This window comes from Balaenoptera musculus, chromosome X (genome assembly GCF_009873245.2).
Source record: "Balaenoptera musculus isolate JJ_BM4_2016_0621 chromosome X, mBalMus1.pri.v3, whole genome shotgun sequence".
NCBI classification, from domain to species: Eukaryota; Metazoa; Chordata; class Mammalia; order Artiodactyla; family Balaenopteridae; genus Balaenoptera; species Balaenoptera musculus.
In genome coordinates, this window is record NC_045806.1 from 112,991,332 (window position 1) to 113,002,305 (window position 10,974).

Sequence of the window (10,974 nt, forward strand, 5' to 3'; positions counted from 1 at the left end):
AATAACTAGTGATGTTGAGCAGCTTTTTGTGTGCTTCTTGGCCATCTGTATGTCTTCTTTGGAGAACTGTCAATTTAGGTCTTCTGCCCATTTTTTGATTGGGTTGTTTGTTTTTTTAATACTGAGCTGCATGAGCTGTTTATATATTTGGGAGATTAATCCTTTGTCTGATGATTCATTTGCAAATATTTTCTCCCATTCTGAGGGTTGTCTCTTCGTCTTGTTTAAGGTTTCCTTTGCTGTGCAAAAGCTTTTAAGTTTTCATTAGGTCCCATTTGTTTATTTTTGTTTTTATTTCCATTAGTCTAGGAGGTGGATCAAAAAATATCTTGCTGTGATTTATGTCAAAGAGTGTTCTTCCTATGTTTTCCTCTAAGAGTTTTATAGAGTCTGGCCTTACATTTAGGTCTTTAATCCATTTTGAGTTTATTTTTCTGTATGGTGTTAGGGAGTGTTCTAATTTCATTCTTTTACATGTAGCTGTCCAGTTTTCCCAGCACCACTTATTGAAGAGACTGTCTTTTCTCCACTGTATATCCTTGCCTCCTTTGTCATAGGTTAGTTGACCATAGGTGCGTGGGTTTATCTCTGGGCTTCCTATCCTGTTCCATTGATCTATATTTCTGTTTTTGTGCCAGTACCATACTGTCTTGATTACTGTAGCTTTGTAGTATAGTCTGAAGTCAGGGAGTCTGATTCCTACAGCTCTGTTTTTTTCCCTAAAGACTGCTTTGGCTATTCGGGGTCCTTTGCGTCTCCATACGAATTTTAAGATTTTTGTTCTAGTTCTGTAAAAGATGCCATTGGTAATTTGATAGGGATTGCATTGAATCTGTAGATTGCTTTGGGTAGTATAGTCATTTTCACAATATTGATTCTTCCGATCCAAGAACATGGTATATCTCTCCATCTGTTGGTATCATCTTTAATTTCCTTCACCAGTGTCTTATAGTTTTCTGCATGCAGGTCTTTTGTCTCCCTAGGTAGGTTTATTCCTAGGTATTTTATTCTTTTTGTTGCAATGGTAAATGGAAGTGTTTCCTTAATTTCTCTTTCAGATTTTTCATCATTAGTGTATAGGAATGCAAGAGATTTCTGTGCATTAATTTCGTATCCTGCAACTTTACCAAATTCATTGATTAGCTCTAGTAGTTTTCTGGTGGCATCTTTAGGATTCTCTATGTATAGGATCATGTCATCTGGAAACAGTGACAGTTTTACTTCTTCTTTTCCAATTTGTATTCTTTTTATTTCTTTTTCTTCTCTGATTGCTGTGGCTAGGACTTCCAGAACTATGTTGAATAATAGTGGTGACAGTGGACATCCTTGTCTTGTTCCTGATCTTAGAGGAAATGCTTTCAGTTTTTCACCATTGAGAATGATGTTTGCTGTGGGTTTGTCGTATATGGCCTTTATTATGTTGAAGTAGGTTCCCTCTATGCCCACTTTCTGGAGAGTTTTTATCATAAATGGGTGATGAATTTTGTCAAAAGCTTTTTCTGCATCTATTGAGATGATCATATGGTTTTTAATCTTCAATTTGTTAATATGGTGTATCACATTGATTGATTTGCGTATATTGAAGAATCCTTGCATCTCTGGGATAAATCCCACTTGATCATGGTGTATGATCCTTATAATGTGTTGTTGGATTCTGTTTGCTAGTATTTTGTTGAGGATTTTTGCATCTATATTCATCAGTGATATTGGTTTGTAATTTTCTTTTTTTGTACTATCTTTGTCTCATTTTGGTATCAGGGTAATGGTGGCCTCACAGAATGAGTTTGGGAGTTTTCCTTCCTCTGCAATTTTTTGGAAGAGTTTGAGAAGGATGGGGGTTAGCTCTTCTCTAAATGTTTGATAGAATTCACCTGTGAAGCCATCTGGTCCTGGACTTTTGTTTGTTGGAAGATTTTTAATCACAGTTTCAATTTCATTACTTGTGATTGGTCTGTTCATATTTTCTATTTCTTCCTGGTTCAGTCTTGGAAGGTTATACCTTTCTAAGAATTTGTCCATTTCTTCCAGGTTGTCCATTTTCTTGGCATAGAGTTGCTTGTAGAAGTCTCTTATGATGCTTTGTAATTCTGCCATGTCTGTTGTAACTTCTCCTTTTTCATTTCTAATTTTATTGATTTGAGTCCTCTCCCTCTTTTTCTTGATGACTCTGCCTAATGGTTTATCAATTTTCTTTATCTTCTCAAAGAACAAGCTTTTAGTTTTATTGATCTGTGCTATTGTTTTCTTTGTTTCTATTTCATTTATTTCTGCTCTGATCTTTATGATTTCTTTCCTTCTGCTAACTTTGGGTTTTGTTTGTTCTTCTTTCTCTAGCTCCTTTAGGTGTAAGGTTAGATTGTTTATTTGAGATTTTTCTTGCTTGTTGAGGTAGGCTTGTATAGCTATAAACTTCCCTCTTAGAACTGCTTTTGCTGCATCCCATAGGTTTTGGATCGTCGTGTGTTCATTGTCATTTGTCTCTAGGTATTTTTCAATTTCCTCTTTGATTTCTTCAGTGATATCTTGGTTATTTAGTAACGTATTGTTTTGCCTCCATGTGTTTGTGTTTTTTACGTTTCTTTCCCTGTAATTCATTTCTAATCTCATAGCGTTGTGGTCAGAAAAGATGCTTGATATGATTTCAATTTTCTTAAATTTACTGAGGCTTGATTTGTGACCGAAGATGTGATCTACCCTGGAGAATGTTCCATGCGCACTTGAGAAGAACGTGTAATCTGCTGTTTTTGGATGGAATGTCCTATAAATATCAATTAAATCTATCTGGTCTATTGTGTCATTTAAAGCTTGTGTTTCCTTATTAATTTTCTGTTTGGATTATCTGTCCATTGGTGTAAGTGAGGTGTTAAAGTCCCCCACTATTATTGTGTTACTGTCGATTTCCTCTTTTAGAGCTGTTAGCAGTTGCCTTATGTATTGAGGTGCTCCTATGTTGGGTGCATATATATTTATAATTGTTATATCTTCTTCTTGGATTGATCCCTTGATCATTACACAGTGTCCTTCCTTGTCTCTTGTAACATTCTTTATTTTAAAGTCTATTTTGTCTGATATGAGTATTGCTACTCCAGCTTTCTTTTGATTTCCATTTGCATGGAATATCTTTTTCCATCCCCTCACTTTCAGTCTGTATGTGTCCCTAGGTCTGAAGTGGGTCTCTTGTAGACAGCATATATATGGGTCTTGTTTTTGTATCCATTCAGCAAGCCTGTGTCTTTTGGTTGGAGCATTTAATCCATTCACGTTTAAGGTAATTATCGATATGTATGTTCCTATTCCCATTTTCTTAATTGTTTTGTGTTTGTTTTTGTAGGTCCTTTTCTTCTCTTGTGTTTCCCACTTAGAGAAGTTCCTTTAGCATTTGTTGTAGAGCTGGTTTGGTGGTGCTGAATTCTCTTAGCTTTTGCTTGTCTGTAAAGCTTTTGATTTCTCCATCAAATCTGAATGAGATCCTTGCTGGGTAGAGTAGTCTTGGTTGTAGGTTCTTCCCTTTCATCACTTTTAAGTATATCATGCCACTCCCTTCTGGCTTGTAGAGTTTCTGCTGAGAAATCAGCTGTTAACCTTATGGGAGTTCCCTTGTATGGTATTTGTCGTTTTTCCCTTGCTGCTTTCAATAATTTTTCTTTGTCTTTAATTTTTGCCCATTTGATTACTATGTGTCTTGGCATGTTTCTCCTTGGGTTTATCCTGTATGGGACTCTCTGTGCTTCCTGGACTTGGGTGGCTATTTCCTTTCCCATGTTAGGGAAGTTTTCGACTATAATCTCTTCAAATATTTTCTCTGGTCCTTTCTCTCTCTCTTCTCCTTCTGGGACCCCTATAACGCGAATGTTGTTGCACTTACTGTTGTCCAAGAGGTCTCTTAGGCTGTCTTCATTTATTTTCATTCATATTTCTTTATTCTGTTCCACAGAAGTGAATTCCACCATTCTGTCTTCCAGGTCACTTATCCGTTTTTCTGCCTCAGTTATTCTGCTATTGATTCCTTCTAGTGTATTTTTCATTTCAGTTATTGTATTGTTCATCTCTGTTTGTTTCTTCTTTAATTCTTCTAGATCTTTGGTCAACATTTTTTGCATCTTCTTGATCTTTGTCTCCATTCTTTTTCTGAAGTCCTGGATCATCTTCACTATCATTATTCTGAATTCTTTTTCTGGAAGATTGCCTATCTCCATTTCATTTAGTTATTTTTCTGGGGTTTTATCTTGTTCCTTCATCTGGTACATAGCCCTCTGCCTTTTCATCTTGTCTATCTTTCTGTGAATGTGGTTTTTGTTCCACAGGATGCAGGACTGTAGTTCTTCTTGCTTCTCAGGAGACACTCTTGAACACACAAAGTCCAATGCACCTTTCACATTGAGGGCCCATGATGTCCTCCTGTCTGATTTCCCCTCATGCTCTGAGAGCAGCTCTACAGAGGGTCACTCTTCCCAGCCCCTTCCCCACCACTAACCTTTAGGCACCCCGAGGATGGACCATATCTAGTCATTCCACCTTTCCTCATAAGGGAAGTCCTTCCCCCTTTGAGCCTCTAATCTCTATAGCTCCTCTCCCTAAAAGAACAGACAATCAAAAGTGATGGGAGAACCAGTCATGAAAGCCATTTAGTTCAAGATGTGTTCTCCCATCTAAATTGGTACAGCCACTATGGAAAACAGTATGGAAGTCCCTCAAAAAATTAAAAACAGATCTACTATCTGATGCAGCAATCCCACTTGGGGTATATATCCAGAGGAATACTTTACACCAAGAAGGTATAGAACATTAACATCCCTACCAGTCAGTAAACATTCATTGATTACCTGTCTCATGGGGCTAAGTGACATGGCTAGCCTAGGAATGAACTCCTGGGAAAGAACCAGCAAGCCAGATTCCATCTCAAATTCAGAGGAGGATTACCTTCTCTTTCCCTCAGAGTCCTGATTTTGAGAATGGCACCAATTAGAGAGTCACCCTTTTGGAATCCTCAACCTTGTGACTTACTTTTAAGTGCCAGTACTCAGCAGTTTTACCTATTAAACCATCCATTTAGGTCTTCCCGACCCCTCCCTCCAATGAAGTCACCCAACATGACCTTGATGGGCAGTGGGCACAAGTGTGTGTGGAAGGGGAAGAAGGCATCACAGTTACTATTAAGTTTCACAACTGTTGTTTGGCTAGCAAATAAGCCAGTTTTGGTCACCGTCATGTCACTTGGTGAAGGAATGTTGGTTTGGGTACAGGTTTTTCTAAGTATCTCAGGCCTCAGGTTCTCATCGGGTAGGAAATCTTCATGACCCCCATCTTTCACAGCTTTAAGGTAACTTAACCAATTACAGGGATAAATAAAAAGCCTTTGAAATGGCAATGTGCTGTCTAAAGGCTACATTCTTTAGTTTCTAATCACAAAGAAATGTGGGTTTTCTTTTAACCTTTGGTGAGTGAAATTCAGGTTCTGTGATGCCACCTTCTGGTAAAACCTGTGCTAATAAAGCAATAGAGGAACCAGAGGTATCTATGAAACTAGAGGTTAGAAGTGTCTTTGAACACACTTTAGAAGGGTTTGTATTTATATTTAGCTCTCCTCCCCCACCCCAACTGTCAAAACTCTTCACCTGATTTTCAACAAATTAACCACTGACCAGAAAAGAAGTGACCTTATACAGACAAGGAAAGAGAGGAGAACTTTTTGGCACTGCCAGTTAACAAGCACCCTCTTGGTGCCCGAACTAGGTGCTGAGCCCCATCAGCTTCAATGTAAGGCGTCAGAGTTGGCCAGAAAAGAAAGCGGCTCAGAGCAAGGCAAGGTCTGAGTTGCCGGGCTACCTCTTGGCATCATGGCAAAATTAAAGAAGTTGGTTTGCAAAGAGAAGCCCAGTAATATCTGAGGAAATATGCTGGTCCTGTGAAAGGAAACAAACGTTTGGTTGAAATTATGACAAAAGTCTAAAGAAATGAAGTGGGAGTGGGGTCTGGACAGGTGAGGAGAAGAGCTAAACCAAGCCACAATGTTCTTTTCCAATATATGGATTCTGGAAATGGTGTACTAATTCCTTCAGTACCTCCTGGGTGCTAAGCACTTTACACAGATTACCACACTTGATTCTTACAATATACCTGACAGCAAGGTGTGATTCCCATTTTGCAAATATGGAAATTGAGGCTCAGAGGTGAGAGTAAGAAAGAGTCAGACTCAGATACTAGAAATTTATTGTGAATGAAACACAATGTATTGTCTCAGCAACATCTGCAAGGCAAAAAAAAAAAGCCCAACAAAGTATGGAAGGGTAAATATTTAACGAAGTATTGACCTGCATATTACTTTAATTGTTAGCCTATGCCTCCAGGACCACTGCAAAATAAATGCCCACCCACCCATTGCGGGGGTAGACTGGTAGACTTTCATTCTCTGACACCCACTTGGTGTACAGGTCTCATCTTTCTCCCCTTTCCTAAATAGAGCTAGCTTTAAATGACATTCAAATCCATGTTCTCCTACCTGAGAAAAAGCAGCACTCCCACAGTCTCTCGATTCCTGAAGTTTGTTTTGCACAATGCCTTCCAGCCCATCCTGCTTCTGCCTGGTATTACAAGGGTTTTCCAAAAGGAGAAAAGGACAGATCAAAACTTTGATGGGAATATGTCATGATCAGGCTTTTTGGAAATCTGACATTCTAATAAATGCAACGTGTCTGTAATAGTGGCACCCACAGTGAACAAAGGAACATGAATAAGGACTGGAAAAAGATGCCACTGACTGATTATAGACACAGTGCCTGAACCATGGAGTTAATAAGCAGTGCCCAGGGAGCGACCCTGACATTGTTGGAAGTTCCTATCTTAGAGACTAAGGGAAGGCATTTCAACACCACCTTAAATAATGTTATAGCTGACAGGGGATGGGTGCTACCCTCCACCCAGCATCTGTGGCCCCACATAACATAAGGGCGCACTTACTTGTCTGGCAGGTCCAGACAGCTGGTTCCAGGTCCACTCTCTTCTCATCACAGGCCCATAGGCTGACCAGTACTAGACTTTTCCACCACAGGTCCTGAAGGAAATGGTGATTGTACAAATCTACAAGGAGACTTGCTAATGGGTGGATAGCCTAACACAACTGCAGGAAACTTAGGTAACTTGGAAACTCATAAGATGAGTGGCTGGGGCAAACTTCCCCTTTCCCTTATCCAGAAGAATTTCTGCAAATGGTTGGTTGGGGCAGAGTACCCAGTCATGCAGCCTGTGTGAGGTAGGCCAGAAGAGTTTGTTAAGACAGGAACTGCATGAATCAAATCACGAGATAAGACTGCTGCTTTATAGAAACCTGATTGCCCCTTCAAAATGAACCTGGGTTCAACGTGCTTTAATCAGGCATCATAGGGGAATTATTAAATATTATGTTGCAAGGTATTGCCAGTTATTTTCTAGAAGGGGAGTCTCAAAACTCCATTTCTTCTTTTCATTAATAAAGCAATTGACTCATACAAAATTATGGGTGAGAAACCTTTGGAATGGGTTATGTGTTCTCACTTTGTTACCAATTACTGACATTTTATACACTATGCAAGAATATGGGTAATAAATCATGCAAATGGGGTTTGTGTTCCACTTAATAGACCATGAAATGCACATTATACAACTGTGTTACTTTTATATTAGTTTCAGTAATTGGTAACATAGTAAGTTCAAAAATTGATAAAACTAGAAATGAGCTAATTTAATCCAGAACAAATTCATGAAGAATTTTTAAAAATTACATAATGTTACTAACATTTGACACTGAACACAGGTCTTTGAGGAGAAAACAACAGAAAAAATTAAGACATTTGGTAATGTATATATAATGGGGAATTTGCTCTTAATTTGCAAGTATGCCCCTAGGATACTATGGGCAATGGGCATTTGTAATAAAAGTCAGGATTAGTGAGGCTAGTGTCCAAGCTCCTGAAATCTGCATTCCTGCCAGTACCAATGACACAGACACGGTAAAGCCCAAATACCAGCAATGAACCTTCCACATTTCTAAAAGTAATCAAGGTATGGATTTAGAGATCATCAATGTTCCACCAATATAAGAGTCATTACATCATTTCTACATGAAATAATATACATAACTGAAATCAAAATCAAGAATCAACCAGCAAGGGCTTCCCTGGTGGCGCAGTGGTTGAGAATCTGCCTGCCAATGCAGGGGACACGGGTTTGAGCCCTGGTCTGGGAGGATCCCACATGCCGCGGAGCAACTAGGCCTGTGAGCCACAATTACTGAGCCTGCACGTCTGGAGCCTGTGCTCTGCAACAAGAGAGGCTGCGATAGTGAGAGCCCCCTGCTTGCTGCAACTAGAGAAAGCCCTCGCACAGAAACGAAGACCCAACACAGCCAAAAATAAATAAATAAATAAATAAATAAATCCCATTTAAAAAAAAAAAGAATCAACCAGAAAAAAGGCTAAGAAGCAAACTTAACCATCACCATTCTCAAAAGGAAGTAACTGTTTTACTTAACACCAAGTATCAGAGTTACTCTCAGTGACTGGAGTCCTCAGGCTTTGGAGCAAAACAACAGTTATCCTTTCATTTAATTCTCCCCTTGAATACACAATAGGTGTCACATGATGGAGGCATGAGTATAAAAAGGAAGACTGAGTGGTACAAAAAATGTGGATGGAACTCAGAAAGTTTTAGTATCATCTCAGCCTGTAGATTTTAATTCTGAAGCTCACAAGCAGAAGTTCCAAAACCAATAAAACCCATTAAAACCATTTTCATCCTCCTGTGAAGTTATTAACTAATGTTATAAAGCTTATCTTTATTTTAAAAAAACGGAACAGAACAAAGAAGATTCTCATGTTGTGCACCCTTAAAAATGTATTCTGGACGAGTGGAAAAGTTATAGGATTGAAAAATTAAAGAAAATCTGTAAGAGAAGATTGTGATGTTTCCTTCATCTTGGTCCAGTGTAGAATCTAGTATAATGACCACAGATATCGATTTGATTAATTAAAATGTCAACAATTACATTTGTCCAAAAATGATAATTCAAGGCAGCGAGAAGATATGTTTTATATTATTACAAATGCATAATATGTGCACTAATACTTTATACAAATAGATAAGCAAAACTTAGACCTCAAAAAATGTGCAGTCATATAATTAGACTCAACCAAGAAGATGAAAGACAATCAAAATATAAAGATACAAAAATATTTCCAGGGCTTCCCTGGTGGCGCAGTGGTTGAGAATCTGCCTGCCAATGCAGGGGACACGGGTTCGAGCCCTGGTCTGGGAAGATCCCACGTGCCGCGGAGCAACAGGGCCCGTGAGCCACAATTGCTGAGCCTGCGCGTCTGGAGCCTGTGCTCCGCAACAAGAGAGGCCGCGATAGTGGGAGGCCCGCGCACCGCGATGAAGAGTGGCCCCCGCTTGCCACAACTAGAGAAAGCCCTCGCACAGAAACGAAGACCCAACACAGCCATAAATAAATTAATTAATTAATTAAAAAATATTTCCACTTTATCGGTAAACAAATATTGCAAATTAATGCACTTATAGACCCACTTTCTGATCCACTGAGTTCAATTGCTATTAAAAGAAAATCACTGCTGGTGGAGTTGTTGAGTGATGGGCAGAACACACACTGTTTAAAGGAGCTTAGAATCTGCACAATCCTTCTGGAAAGGAATTTGGCCAAACTTCAAAAAAGGGATTCCTTTATCCGGATCTTCCCTGTACTCTGATACTCTTGGTTCTCTTGGTGTTGGCAAAACCTTCCCCCAACCAGCCTAAATCTTCTTCATACTCACCCTCTTTCTTGACCCCCAGAACTCCTGAACAAACCCCCTCATCTCAACTGCTATAAGGGCCCTTGGCTTTTTCATTTTCCAGTCTGAGAATAGAATGCATCTGAGTAAATGAGCTTATTGTGTTTAAGGAACAGGAGGGCGGAATGGCTGGAGCAGTTAGGAGAGTGGTTGGAGTTTGGGAGGAGGTGGGTTGGGAGAAGTAGGCTGGATAAGGTTCTCATAGGACCTTGTTACGTCTGGCACAGTTGGAACTTTCTTCGAACTGCGATGTTGTAGCTCCCTGAAAAAGTCCCGTTCTCCGGACAGTGTTATTTCACCTGACTGGGAGCTAGCTGTGGGAAAGCTCTATCCCCAGGATATTTACTGAAAAAAAACAAAACAAAACAGAGGGAATTGTTTAACATCATGGCTACCTGAGGTTGCCAGCATCTTGTATTTTAGTCAGGGGAAAAAGACAATAAAAATATACCAATAAATAATAATATATATTTGTGATTATCTGTTGAAGCATGTCATCCCTCACTACCCTTTTGTTTCAAAAATTTCCGTGCTACTTTTCATTGTTTATTCTTCCACGTGAATCTTAAAATGAGCTTCTCTAATCAAGACAAAATCTTCTTGGTGTTTTGGTAGGATTATGTTGGAGGGGAAAATAGTGCATATAATTTGATTAAACACAATATTGCCTCATGACAAGATCCCATCACTGGTCATGTGTTAGAAGTATAATTTAACTTAGGGAAATTGGACTTCCCTGGTGGCGCAGTGGTTAAGAATCTACCTGCCAATGCAGGGAACACGGGTTTGATCCCTGGTCCAGGAAGACCCCACATGCCGCGGAGCAACTAAGCCTGTGCACCACAACTACTGAGCCCGCATGCCACAACTACGGAAGGCCACGCGCCTAGAGCCCACGTGTTGCAACAGGAGAAGCCACCGCAATGAGAAGCCCGTGCACCGCAACGAAGACCCAACGCGGCCAAACATAAAATAAATAAATATATTTTTTAAATAGCTTAGGGAAATTTAACAACTTTATGATATTGAGTCAACCTACCCCAGATCTGGGATATCATTCCATTTGTTTGAGTGTTCTTTTGTATCCCTCTTTAGCATTTAAAACATTTCTTCATGTGGCTTTTACAATTTAAAAAATACATTTCTAGGCACT